The sequence below is a fragment of the Condylura cristata genome, unplaced genomic scaffold (assembly GCF_000260355.1).
Source record: "Condylura cristata isolate star-nosed mole 26May11 unplaced genomic scaffold, ConCri1.0 scaffold00006, whole genome shotgun sequence".
Taxonomy (NCBI): domain Eukaryota; kingdom Metazoa; phylum Chordata; class Mammalia; order Eulipotyphla; family Talpidae; genus Condylura; species Condylura cristata.
Genome location: NW_004567107.1, coordinates 56253052 through 56265972, shown reverse-complemented (window position 1 = coordinate 56265972; position 12921 = coordinate 56253052).

The following is a 12921-nucleotide window of genomic DNA, read 5'->3' as shown; positions in this document are numbered from 1 at the left end:
AGAGGAGCTGATGATACCTGATGCTTAGCTCTGAGAGCCCTTCCCAATACGCCACCCCACCCCTGTCCCCAAGCTCACCATTTTGCTCAAGATTAAAGTGCTTCCATTGTTGTAGGTTCTCCTTGTTCTTAAAAATATGTGAAATTTTCAAAGGGTACACTTCTTTCAGTATGAAAAGGTCTAGTCCACCTGTGCTCACCTTGTTGTATTTCTATGGGATAATGAGATCGATTGTATTTTGCTACTTCTGTTTATGTTTTTACCCAGTAAACACTATTTAATATTCATACCATGTAGCATGTGCATCTCTTGTACACATGCTCCCTCTACACAAAACTAGAATAATCTGTGCCATTTAAAATAAAGGGTAGTGGCTATGTTGATTTCATATATGCTCACTTTGGGTAAGAATTTTTTGAAGCTGAACTGTTTAAAGTACATCCTGTTATCCATTCATTCTCATTTTAGCATTTTGTTTCCGCTGACTTGCACATGATAATCCCCCAAATGTGAACCCAGTCTACTCAGGGATCAGTTTCATCAAAATCAAACCAAAATTCAGAAGAAAATGTTATATACTGGGATTATTCGGCATGAATTGTCTATGTCAGAAAAAAACATTTTTCACACTAACCTATTTCTCTCCCTCCCTATTCCTCACTCGTACATTCTTCCCTCTTCCTCTGTCTCCTGTCCCTTCTTTTTTCTTGAATCTTCTGTGTCCAGCAAATGTACAATAAAAATTATTTCCTAAAATCAATATAATAAAAACTAATGTCAATAAAATATATCTTATGGTGCGATAAAATATTTTTCTTATTTCTAAATTCACTTAGCGCTCCTTAGTGACTATGTCTCTTTTCCTTTCCAAGACAAATATTCAATGTTCCAGGAAATCCAATATTTGAGTTCCTTATAAAATTCCATGATGATTTGTTAAGGGAGATGTAGAAAACACACAATTCATAATATCAGGAAAGTATATTGACTTTCATTTAATTTCAAAGTAATCTCAAGTGATTTTTTTTCCTTTCACTATTTAAATAGTATCATGGGGGTGGGGGCAGGAAATCCATAATGAATCCATGACACATAGAACCATAATTTGAAATTAATGAATAAATCCTGCACACTCATTGGTTACTATTTTTTTGTTATGTTTAAACCTCAAATTTCTACCATTTATAACCAGTAAATTTCTATCATTTATAAATCTATTTTGCAGAGGAAAGAAGACTTGTCACACTGTTGGTAAAACTGGAAACTTCTAAAACCTATTCTCAGATGAAATATGGTAATATTTACCAAATTTGAATTATAGATAATAAAGTGCACCAGAAGATAAATACCAATACCATTACAGTTCTCTTTGTAAGAACAAACATCATGATAAGTCACAGTAAATCAGTCTCTTGTAAATGCATTACGATATGTCATTATGACTCAGGTAGTGCTGGAATGATCTAGGTATGTGTATATTGATTTGAATAAAAACTTTGAAAATACATTATTTAGTGAGAAGTATGGTATAGAAGAATAAATACAGTATAATGATTTTTTGTGTGTGTTTTAAAGTCTAATTAGCTAGAAAATGTTCCTGGAATTATAGACAAGTAACTGTTAATAATAATTCTCTTTAAAAAGCTGGATTCAGGGGTGTGAGGTTATGGGAGGCTTTAACTTCTCATTATATACCTCTCTGAGCATTTATATATCCAATTATGTGTATGTCTAGCTTTATTATTTTTTAAATGTCAAGGGGCTAGTGAAATTATACAGCATTTTGGCATTAAAATAGACCAATAAATGTAATTTGGTAAATATGAACTTGTGGCTGACACTAGTAAAACATTGCAATATAAATCTGGAACTTACTATGCATCCTCTGTAAAAATGAATCTTGATTTTAAACTAGATGTTCAAGATTCCTCGAGTCAGCTTTAGAATAACTGACTGGAATTGGATATGCAGAGCTCAGAAAATTGCTTGAAGACAGGACAGAATGAATAATTACTAATGTGTGTTTACTCAGGCTACACCAGCCAGAGCATTTCTATCAGGTGCATGGGATAACAGGGGATAACAGAAAGAAGCAATTGCTATTTTCTCTGCAATCATTGATAGAGATGCCAAACCTCTGCTGCCACTCCCCCCCCCCACTCCTCTTGCTCTTCCTTCTTCCCTCCTCTTCCTGCCTTCCTCCTATTCTTCCTGTTCCTGCTTCCTCCTCCTCCTGCTCCCTCTTGTCCTCCTCTTCCATTCCCCCCCTCCTTGTCCTTCACTCCTTTTCCTCTCCCCTTCCTCCTATTCTTCCCCTTCCTCCACCTCTTCCCTTTCACAGGCCCCAATGGACTCTTGCCAAGCTCAACCACTTCTTGGTCACAGAAGATATCCATTCTCCTTCTTTTGATGCTCTAGTTTTTTGATGCTTTAGTTTTTGTGGCGTAGACCAGAGTTGGAGAGCTGCAGGCAGGCTCTTCTTGTTTTTGATGAAGAAAGAATTCAATTTCAGGACCAGAGTTACAGAAAAGCAAAACATTTGTTTTAGGTAGGTAGGAAGGACAAGAAGTCTCTTGGAAGAGAGAGGGAGCCTGTGTAGCCACTCAGGAGGTGACAGGAAGCAGCTGCTGACATGGGTACAGTGAACAAAGAGTGGGGCTTTGGCCCTTGGGTGGCTCCCTGATGTATCTCTTGCTGATTGACTGGGCCCTCGCGAGTCTCCTAGGCTGCTGAGGCCAGCTGAGTTTTCCCATGTTACCTAGCCTACCTTTTCAGATCCAGCGTTACTCTGTTAGTATTGTGCTATTATGTTCATGTTCTGAACATTTCATTTTTAATTGAATTGTGGGTGGGGAGCACCCTCCTGGCTTGCAGTTATTTCTCAATCAGGTTGATAAATAGATGGAGGCTTGGGACATCCTGTTCCTAACTAACTGCCTATACCCACAGGCTAACTTCCTTCTTCAGTATAGGCCCTAAAATTCTGACCAGGGTTGTGGCAACAGCTGTCATCTCCTGCCACCTCCTATAGCAAGTACATAGTAGCAGGGTTTATCAGAGTTCTCATTGAATCAGAGGAAATGTGCTTTGTTATCTGTTTTGAGTTTTTCTGAGATCCAGAATAGAGTTCACAAAACAATTCCAATAATACCACGCTGCAAAGCACACAGAATATTTAATCTCTTCTGACACCTTTCCTGTTCTCCTTTTATACCAAAATAAAACATGGATGCCATGGAACTCTTTGCCCTCATTGAATTATATTACTTGATAGGTTAGAGGTCAGCTGAATTCCTGGTATGCTAACTCTAGGGATATGCTATCAAATTTAGTATGTCTCTCATAAGATTTATGGTACTCTCCTAAAAATACAAAAAGCATATCACCAATTAATGTAGTTTCATTACATGGATGCTGATATTCCCAATTTTGCAACTGTTTTCTAAGGTCCAATAAGGAGGTCTATTAATGTGGGTAAAATGAAGAAGACATCTGGAGTCACTATCATTCCTTAATAAAGCCATTAAAGGTCCAAGGCCAGAGTCACTGTCTGAATTCTGACTTTTTCATTTGTTAGCTGCATACACTGATGAGTTACACTTCTCTCATAACTAAGAGCTGATGTGAAAATAAGATAATGATTGTGAACTACATAGAATACACTGGCACAAGGTAAGAGAGCTACAAAAATGTGAAACTTGGATTGTTATCCATTAGAGGTACCATCTACTGGTCAACCACTAGAAACATTTGAGGGTTCTAAAACCCCACCTTGTCTTGCTCCTACTAAACTGTCTCTACAATGTTAACTCTAATTCATTTCTGCCTCTTGCTAGCTTTATGAGTTTAGGCAAGGAAATTAACCCTTTTGTTCTTTTATTTCTTCATCTGACGTGAAGGAAACAATACCTATCTCAAAGGACTGTTGTAATAAACATATGAGCATTAACAAACGTGTTTCATAATACATAAAATCATGTAACATTTTCTATAAAGTTAATTGTATATAATTAATAATATATTAAATTAATACTTTAGATTAATGTTGGTTAACCTTTCTTATAACTAATAACATAAACTATAACATTAAACAGTAAATATTGACAAATCTTTTCTATACTATTATAGAAAATTATTATTATTATTACTACTGGAGTTGTCCATTATACATTCTTAATTTTTCTCCTATCTGTCATAATATGCCTCTGTGACTGAGTCTTAGTTCACACCTGTATCACTTCTTTCTCTGTTTTTGCAATAATCACGTATAGCTCTTCAACCTGTTTTTCACAATGCAAAGTATTATCTTTCTAAAATGCAAATATTTTCATATTCTTGTTCAACCACTACTCTTCACTGATTTTTTTAATTGCCTCTAGGCAAACACCACACCTCTGGAAAATCACACAAAGATGTTTTTGAATTCATCTTACTTCCATTTTGATCCACTTACCGGTGCCCTTTGTTATTTTCTTAAATGAACCACAAGCCTTTACCTATGATGGTTTTCCTCATGTTGACACTTGTATTTGAATGCATTGACTTTGGGAAGGTGGTTTCCCAAAGTCAAACTTTTAAAGTGAAAGAGAGGAGGGTCAGGTCATCAAATCATCAAATTGTGTGATAAGGGTGATAAGGTTAGCAAGTGAGTGGTATGGAAAATGCAGGTAGTTTTAAAGATTCTATAAAATATTGTGTTGTGATTACCACTCATTTTTTATTATTGTTTTGACCTGTAAATTCTACTTGTAAATAGACTGTGACCAACAAAACATAAAGATTCTAAAATATGTTGATAGCACATTAATTCTTATGTCTTACATATTTAAGATTTATAGCTATGTCCTTCCTTTGCTAGATTATAAGCTTCTGAAGTCCATCATTGTATCTGCTTGTCTCTATAACTAAGACTGGACTCACACGGAGATATCCTTATTGTTCGTTGAATGGATGAACAAATGAGTGAATGAAATTACTCAAATTGTGTCTGAGCTTTAGGGCACTCACTGCCTACAACTGCTTTCTCATAAATTTCCATTCTTCAAATTCAGACTTGGAGGAATTGATATTCTCATACATCATTGAAAATTGTGAGAAAAACAGCCACTGTGGGTAATGTCCTGGTATTTTCTTATGAATATGCTAAACATATGCTTATGTTGTCACCCAACATTTCACTTTTAGTACCTATCTAGGAGATAAAAAATTATCATCTCTCTTTAGTGGAAACAATTAAGATTAGTGTCATTTAGAGAAATCACCTGTACCTCAAATTTTCTTTATAGGATGGTTTATTTTAATAAATTCCATTTTTCTCATTTATAGTGTTATTCAGATTTTGTGTTTTATCTGGAATCAGTCCTGATATGCTGTGTTTTGCACTAAATTTATTCATCACATCTAAGCTGTTGAATTTTTTTCTCATAATAGTTGTTAAAATATTCTTTTGTAATGTTTACTGTTTCAGATTTCTGGTGTAGTCCCTCTTTATTATTGATACCGGTAATTTATGTTCTCTTTCTTTTTATGAATCGGTGTAGAAAGTCTTTATCAACCTAATTACTATTTTTTAAAGGTGTATTTATTTATGCATACAAGAACTGATGCTGAGGGGAGGGTTGAGAGGAAACACCAGAGACAGAGTGGGGAGCAGAACAGGCAGATGCACTGAAATACACTGCTGAGGGTAATGGGTAGGTCAGGAAAGTTCTCTCACATCATGTGTGTCACCTCCTTAGTGGGGGATCCAAGCAGTGTATAGCTTCATAGTGCAGTGCTTTAACGTGTTGTGCCACAAGGAGAGCCCAACTTTGTTAAGTTTTCAAAAGAACCCAAATTTCAATTTATTAATTTTATCTACTCTGACTTAAAAAAAATAATTCTTTTTCAGCTTTAAGTTTACCCATATTGTTTTTCTTTTTCTTTTTTTTTTTTTTTTTTTTAAGATATTTATTTGTGCATACAGAACTGGGGTACAGGCCAGAGGCTCAGGGGCGGTGAGAGGCTTCACCAGAGACAGAGTGGGGAACAGAACAGGCAGATCGATGAGGTACACTGCTGAGGGGATCAGCGGGTGCGTCAGGAGAGGTCTGCCACACCATGTGGTCACCTCCAGGGCAGGCGGGAATCGAACTCTTGCGGAAGTGGCTTTAGATTCTCAGGGCTGTGCTTTAACCCACTGCGCCACCAGGGAGGGCCCCGCATATTGTTTTTCTACCTGCTTAAGAAAAGCCCCAGAGGCCATGGATTTTATACCATTTTTCTTGCTATATTTAGGCTTTTAAATTTATCTCAAGCATTGCTTTATTTACATCTAGAAAATGTTGGTATGCTTTATTTTCATCATTTATGTAAAAATATTTTATAATTTCTCATAAATGTCTCTGACATTTTGGGTTGCTTATAAATACAAGTTGTAATTTCTAAATATGTTGGGTTAACTTAGGCATACTGCTATTTTAGAATTTTAATTTAATTGCATTGGGATTGAAGAACATGCTGTATGATTTAGATCTTTTAAAATTTATCTGTAATTGCATAATTGCTTGCATAGTATCATGGTGACTATACAAATGTACTTTCCATATAATGGGTATGTTATACTATAGATGTGAATTAGGTTCAAGGTTGTTGACAGTCGTACAACTTTTTTTTTTGCATTTGTTCTATTATTTGCTGAATGAAAAGCTTTTTGCATTATGTAATTAGAGGGTTAGCCTACACAATGCATAAAAACACTAATGATTCTGCTGAGTTAAAAGTTTTAAGCAAACATGGCATAAAATTAAATATGTTTAAGCATTATATTTTGCTTTCTGAATTTATATTTTTTCCTGGTATGTTAAACACATTTCAGCAATTAGTTGTCATTAGTTATCATTTACCTCTCAGAAATCACAAATTTTTTAAGTTGACAAGTATATTCCTATTCTCCTTTTGGAATTGACCCAGGACAAAATAAAAATCAATTTTTAAGTGTAGTAATGGTGAAAATGTGTAACAGTTCTGTGTAGGACACTTGCTCAAAGAATTTATATGAAAAAAATCACACCATTGTGATACAAATATTGATAACTGTCAGGTCATCAAAATTTGACAAAATGAAACTCAATGACTGAAATCATGTGCCAATCTAATTGGGTAACTACATTTTTGGTAGTTGATGTCAATTAGAAATATTAATTTCCAGATCCTCCCTGGTGATACAGCAGGTTAAAGCACAGCACTAAAAAGTTAAAGCCACTTCAGCATGAGTTCTATCCCCACCCCAGAGGTGATCCACATGGCTTGGCAGACCTCTCCTGACCCGCCCGCTGCTCCCCTCAGCAGTGTACTTCATTTATATGTCTGTTCTGCTCGCGACTCTGTCTCTAGTGAATCCTCTCACTGCCCCTGAACCTCTGGCCTGTACCCCAATTTTGTATGCATAAATAAATAAATATTTTAAAAATATTAATTGCAGTTGTCCTTTTATGATTCTTTAGTATTTTAGCATATGATTTCTTTGATGTTCATAGTTACTTTGCCTATAAAGGGTATATTATTAACACTAGCTCTTTCCCCAGGGCTATTACCAGCCTCTGTAATATGGGTTTGAACCCTGCTCAGCAAGCTAGCCCATATGGCGCAGGAGACATTTCCTGTCTGGCCTGCTTTTGAACTTGACAAAAGGCTAGAGCACTCCAACTTTTGTGGTGTCTATGAATAGCTTGACCAGAAAGAAGAATTTTTTGTGTTTTTAAGAAAAAAATGAATACTTAGGCAAATATCACAATACTAATCATAATCCCTTTAGTTAAAATAGAGGCTGCTTTAATTATTTTGGTGCCAGTGGCAAATAAGATTTTACTTTAAAAAAATTAAAACAGTTAATTTCGTGAAATCTAACAACATTCAACAAGCCAAAATTTCCCTTTATATCTCAGGGTGTGATGTCTGTATGTAACTTAAGTTTTGTTTTCTAGTTGACATTTCTGAACTTCCAATTTCTTGTCTTTTTAAATATTTTTATTTAGATATTATTGATAAATGGATATATTTGAAATGTATAATTTATTATATAAAAATGTTGACATATTTATAAATCGAGGTAACTATTACCAAATCAATGTATACATCTTACAGCCTACAAAAATTTCTTTGTGACTTTGTAAGTCCTTGCTTTAGCACATCCTCATCAACTTTTCCAAGATAGTCACTGATGCACTTCCTTTTGTGATAGATTGATTTCTATTTACTGAAAAGGAATCGTGCAATAGGATTTCTTGCTTGAGTTTTAAAAAGTCAACATAGGGGCCCTTCCTGGGGATGGAATGGGTTAAAGCACTGTCAAGCCATTACAGCCACCACAGCATGAGTTCTATCCCCCACCAGGGAGTTGTCCCAAGTGGTGTGGCAGACCTCTCTTGACCTTCCCACTGCTCCCCTCACCAGTGTATTTCAGTACATCTGCCTGTTCTGCTCCCTACTCTGTCTCTGGTGAATCATCTCACCCCCCAAACCTCTGGCCTTTACCCCAGTCCTGTATATATAAAATAAAGCTTTAAAAAAATGTCAATATAATTATTTTAAGATTCATCCATGTGCTTATGTAAAACAACAGTTTATTTCTTTGCAAAGCTGAATTGTGTTCACTGAATTGTGTTCACTGTTTCCCAGTATTGTTAGGGGAGATTTCTTCTGCTCCTGCTAAACAGATCCAATTTCCTGTACTCCAGTACTTGTGGGCCAAGGAAGCTATTTAAATGGGGTGAGGATGATGACACCTCGCCTTAATGGAGCCATATCTATAGTAATTCCTCTTTGCATTTTTGCCATCATTTCTATGGCGACAAAGGTCTAAGGGTGCACCCTCAGGAAGTAGTTATTTCCAGAATTCCAGTGTGTTCAAAGGAAATAATCATTCACTAGCTGACATTATGTTTGTCTATTCATCTGTTAATTTTCAACTCTTGATGGGCATTTGCATTCAAGTTTTTGGCTACTTCAATGATTAATAAAAGTCTTTGTTTGGGACATTATTTTCATATATCTTGTAATATTTAAGAGTGGAATGAATGGACCTTATGATTATATGTATGTATGTATGTATTTATTTACATCATTGTTCATTTTAAAATAATGTTTACTTCCCCCTCCCCAGGTGTAGACCCCATAGAATTTCCATGTTTAATTTTTAAAGAAACTGTCATCTTATTTTTTCAAAATGAATGTACCATTTTATATCCCCCCAGGCAGTGAATGAGTGCTTTATTTCCTCCACATTTCACTAGTACTTAATATATTCAGTCTTCAATTGAAGCCCTCCTATAAGTGTATTGGGTAACTCCCCGTAACCCCATGTCCAATTTAAAAGTAAATAAATGAGCTATTTTTCTAAATAATGAATACATTTCTAAATAATACATTTCTCTAAAATTCATATATATAAAAGAGTAAAAAGAATAAAATTGCAAAATATGCATGTAGAATATTTACACATTTTAAAACATGTTTTTATTTTTGAGGATACAGGTAAAGGGGTTAATTGGAAAGCTTATTTTTTTTAAGGTCATACTTGAGGGTTACAATAGATGACAGATTCACTTAGAATCTAAGTGTTAAACAAATCACCCATTTTATACAACTCTTTCCCCTAAATCAAAGCAAAAATTTTGCATACTTGCATTAAATTTTCCAAAGTATAATAAAAAATTAGTGAATTATTTAGAACTAAAATGTAAGTTCCTTCACTTCTACTGAATTTAGAACTTCTAATGTAGTGTCATGTTAATTATTATATATTGGTGTATTGTATAAGTTTCTTTTGATTTAATATGCACTTATGAATTTTGAATACACAATGAAAAGCCACAGATTTGTTAGGTGGGGTGATATAAATTGCTAATGTATATCTACATGGTATGCAGTAGAGAGGGCAAATCATTCAGTTGAACTTGTAATGTGTGTTTGTAAAATTAAAGTTTATCTTCAGATGAAGAAAGACTGCAAGAGGTTACTTTAAGAATTGTGGAAGATTGAGAAAATAACAAAAATAATGAACAACCATATACCAGAGACATTCTGTGGGGGTGGAGTGGGGAATGGGGTCAAAAACAGGGTGGGGGGAGGGAAGGAAATGCACGGGACTATGGTGGTGGCACAGGGGTGATTTGGTGATGGGAAACCCGCTGGGGTTACAATCAAGATGGCAAAAAAAAAAATGTGCAAAATGATGTAAAAATAAACTTTGTAATAAATAATAATAATAATAATAAAGAATTGTGGAAGATAAGATAGCAAATTTTATAGGAAGCAGAGGAAAACAGTAGGGATGAGCAGGAGTTGCAAAAATGCTATATAGAGATGGGGTTTGAGGGGGAAAGCAACTAGCCATATGGTTAGATTTAGCGTTAGTCCACAGAGGTACAGAACTGGGAACCACAGAGATCCCTCCCGATGGATGCATGGAATGAAATATAAGAATGAAACACAAGAATAAGCAGCTCAAAATAGAAGAATCTATCACTCACTAGATGTAGCAGCACAGGAGGGTAATGATATAAAACTCAAGAAGAGAATATGTAAAACTTTAGATGCCAAGGGATAGGGGGTATATGAAGAGTAGTTTAAAGGAAATCTTCAAAGAACTACACAAATAATAAAAAATGCAAGACTCCTGAAATAGAAATTGTAGAACATTGACAAAAGGAAAACCTGTAGGGAAATCAATTATCCATGAGTTTGCATTTGTGGTTTGTAATAATGGTGAATAATAGAAAGAGATAGGGACTGGATTTATGGTTAATTTCCAAAATATTGTGAACTATATGCTTTCATGTAAAGATATACTGTGTTTATGTTTGATGTAGAGGATGGGGGAAAGATAATAGTTTTCATTCTGTTACCAGAGTGGTTGCACCCAATTAATTAGCATTAATAGATGATGATATTTATAACATGATGCTGAATATTATGAAAATAAAACAAAATAACAGAAGTAATAATTTAACGTTAAGATCAAATACACATGACACTAGCGAAGACACCAGTTTGAGGAACTTAGATGTTGACACATTATAGAATATACCCCTTCTGTTTATTTTTGACCCAAATTCAAATTAAGAGGAAGTAGAACAATTTGAAAAAAGAATGACCCCTCTCTATCAGGTTTTCCATTTATATGGGGATTTATTCACAGTAAAGATTTAGTTCAGTTTCAAGCTAGGTCATGGTTTCTTAGTAACAGCTGGAAAGGCATGGGAGTTCTTCCTAATTCCAATCCAAACATTGCCTAAATAGTTTATCTGTATCACAATATCATAAGAGAATTCAGTATCAGCCAGTACATTTGCTACACTGGCATGACTAGGAACGCAATCCTCTGAATTGTCCGGAATGTGGTTCGTGTGCTGCTCTGATGTATTGTGGCTCACTCCAAGCAGAAGGGAACTGGGTTTGTGGCTGATTGGTGTGGGTCCATCTCTATCACAAAGCACAGATTCTCTCATTCCCTTTTGACTTTGCCTCTCATCCTTGTAATTAAGATTCCTTTGATTTTGTTTGGCAACTCACCATCTGCAGAATAGGAGGGCAAGCCCAGAAAACTGGCACTCTCACAATTTCACAGGGTCCTTGATTAAACTCCGTTTAATTCTGAGAATCTTAATCAAGGTAATTATCTGACTGAGGGTGTCTGCGTCTGTACTTGCTCCTCCTGTGGGTTCCTCCAACAGCTGGAAGGTGTTTGGGATGTGGCAGCTCTCCACAATGGGCCCACTGTGGAGGAGCAGTGTGCGTGTAGCAGCAGCTCTATTTAGCACAGTCCTGAGTGTGTGGCTATATTGATTTGTTTTTAAAACCTTCCAAATGTGTACAAAGCAGGCTGCTTATTTTGTGCCAGAAGACTAGATTAGCTAATTTGCGATAATGCTGAATTCAACCCTTTAATATATTTCTCCATAATTCTCATAATTCTCCCACCAAAGTGCACTAATTATTCATCTAGCTTACTCACTACCTTCCCCAAAATACCAGAAGTTCAATTCAGAGGAAGGTCAAAGGGCAACTCCTTTCATTCATCAGTCATTTTAGGTTTACCAATTGCTAAACACTTTAACTTGTATCTAGCAACTTGTGTTGCTAGATACCATTGCAGAGAATACAAATAAAACCAACTGGTAATGCTGAAAATATTGTTCTTTGGGAAATATAAAAATTTTGTTAGTCAAACACCTGCTGAGCTTAGCATTTTCACGTGTTACAGTGTTTTGTCCAAGAAAGTTCATCTGGGGTTGGTGGTGTATAGATTTTCTTAAAAATAATCCAGTCTTCTTGCCTTTGATTTATGCCACATGAGTGAATCGATACACCAGAGCCATTATATATCTTCCTTTTTCCATTTCTTCAGTCAAGGCCTTCCATTAGTGGGTGGAGGAAAGATGAGAGTCCTCCAGTCACGACATTTCAGAATAGGAAGGCCTTGGAGAGCCTCCAATCCACATTTCTCTTTTTTTTTTCCCAGTGTTTTTTAACTTGTTAAACCCTTTCATAGTAAAATAAAAATTCTTGTGAGCAGTTATAGAAATTAATTATTAATTTCAAGTTTTTGGTATGAACTTTTGGTGTAGGTTACAAGCTAAATACCTCAAAGTTAGTTTGTGTAGTACTTACCACTATCAAATTTATGTAATGCAATATTTAGTGTGTTCACAACAAACAAAATTAAATCACTCCCATTTGTTAATTTACTTTAATAAAGAAAAACTTTATTAAAACACAGAAATGTGGCCCTTCCTGGTGGCGCAGCGAGTTAAAGCACAACATTGAGAATCTAAAGCCGCTTCCGCATGAGTTCCATTCCCGCCTGCCCTGGAGGTGACCACATGGTGTGGCAGACCTCTCCTGACCCGCCCGCTGCTCCCCTCAGCAGTGTACTTCGTC